The sequence below is a fragment of the Corylus avellana genome, chromosome ca10 (genome assembly GCF_901000735.1).
Source record: "Corylus avellana chromosome ca10, CavTom2PMs-1.0".
NCBI lineage: Eukaryota > Viridiplantae > Streptophyta > Magnoliopsida > Fagales > Betulaceae > Corylus > Corylus avellana.
Window position 1 is genome coordinate 14,814,931 of NC_081550.1, and position 2,374 is coordinate 14,817,304.

Here is a 2,374-nt window from a genome sequence, read left to right on the forward strand (position 1 = left end):
AGTGATGAGACCTGGGTAATCTACGTAGATGGATCATCTATAAAGAAGCATGGTGGAGCTGGGATAGTAATGATTACTCCTGATGGGGAAGAATTATGTAGTTCATTGAAGTTGAAGTTCAAGACCACAAATAACGAGGCCGAATACGAGGCAATTTTGGCAGGACTCGGTTTAGCTCTTGAAATAGGAGTCGAATTTGTGGAAATACGGAGTGACTCCCAAGTCGTTGTAGGGCATATCCGAGGGAAATTTGAAGCCAAGGGAGACAAGATGAAGTTATACTTATCTAAGGTGCAGGATTTGTAAGCTTTATTTAAGAAGTTTAGCATTGTGAAAATTTCGAGACCAGAGAATGAGAGAGCAGACCAGTTGGGCCGAATAGCCTCAACAGCCAGTGAAGAGATTGAAGCCGGGACTCCTATCCAAATTCTTCCACAATCATCAGTTACCGAGACGGTGTCGGTCTCGACAGCCGAGACCATACCTAATTGGCAACTAGAAATCGTGGAATACCTGGAAAGAGGAGTACTTCCCTCAGATAAAAAGCTCGCTACCCGGTTGAAGGTAAGAGCAGAAAGGTTTATAATGATAAATGGAATCCTTTACAAGAGGGGTTTCATGTCGCCACTATTAAAGTGCGTTTCAAAGGAGGAAGGAGATTCTATCCTTAAAGAGATCCATGAAGGGATTTGTGGAAGCCATTCTGGAGCCAGAATACTGGCACATAAAGCAGTCCGAGCGGGTTTCTATTGGCCCAACATGAGTCGAGACACGACGAATATAGTCAGGAATTGTGACAAGTGCCAGCGATTCGCGAATATCACTCATCAACCTCCTGAAGACCTGAATGCAATATCTTCACCTTGGCCCTTCTCCCAATGGGGGGTAGATATAGTAGGACCATTGCCTCGGAGCAGGGGAGGTGTACGGTTCGCAGTTGTTGCTGTAGACTATTTCACTAAGTGGGTAGAGGTTGAAGCCTTGGTAAATATCACAGCTAAGGCAATAGAGCGATTTTTATGGAAGAATATCGTATGTCGGTATGGCATTCCCCATGCTTTTATCACAGATAATGGTAAGCAGTTTGACTGCGAGTCATTCCGAGCCTGGTGTGCCCAGTTACGAATAAGAAACTATTACTCGTCCCCAAGGCACCCCAGGGCAAATGGGCAGGTAGAGGCTACCAACAAAACAATTTTTAAGATCTTGAAGAAGAAGCTGAATGATCGGAAAGGGAACTGGGCAGAAGACCTTCCAGAAGTATTATGGGCATACCGAACAACCAAGAGAGTTCCAACCGAAGAGACACCATATGCCTTAGCATTCAGAACTGAGGCAGTCATTCCAGCCGAGGTAGGCTCAGGCAGCTATCGCGTGGAGACCTTCCAATCCAAGACGAATAACGAGGGTTTACAACTGCACTTGGACTTGCTACTAGAGAAGCGGGATCAAGCCCAAGTGGCTATGGCAGCATATCTGGCAAAAGTGACTCGGTATTTCAACAAGAAGGTCAAGCCTCGAACCTTCAAAGTTGGAGATATGGTCCTACGTAAAGCTACTCTCGCAACCAAGGACCCAACTGAGGGAAAGCTGGCTCCTAATTGGGAAGGACCTTATAAGGTGGTTGAATGCAAACGAGCAGGAGCATACCACTTGGAGGATTCCAAAGGTAAGGCTCTACCGAGGCCTTGGAACGCTGAGCACCTTAAAAAGTACTATGTCTGAATACTGTGATAAATGATTTTCTTTGTCATTTCATTAATTTCATTTCAATGAATAAAAGCATCTCGGAGTTATGCAGTTTATAAAGCTTATAAATAATTCTATAAGTCTCGGAAAAGATGTCTGTAAAAGTCTCTTCCGATTCCTAAAAAAGATGCAACTGAAAGGGGTCTTCCCTTAACATAACATAACCCAGATTTAAAAGCCAAACTCCCCGAGACTTAACTCGGGGTAGCAATCAAACTCCCTGAGACCTGACTTGGGGTAGCAATCAAACTCCCCGAGACCTGACTCGGGGTAGCAATCAAACTCCCCGAGACCTGACTCCGGGTAGCAATCAAACTCCCCGAGACCTGACTCGGGGTAGCAATCAAACTCCCCGAGACCAAACTCGGGTAGTTCAACTAAAAGTTAGATCAAAATCACCAAACAAACGTGAGAAGGTTATTTTTCGAAGATCCGTGTCAATACAAAAATCTATTTCATTAAAAAGAAATTGGAAATATATACAATTACATCATTTTTTAGAAGCAACAATAGGAGTAATGTTGGGAGCCTCGGCTGATGCGGACTCGGCAGTACTAGCCTCATTAGGGTCGGACTCGGCACCTTGACGTTGTTGATCTGAAAAAGGGGTCAAAGAAAAATTCTT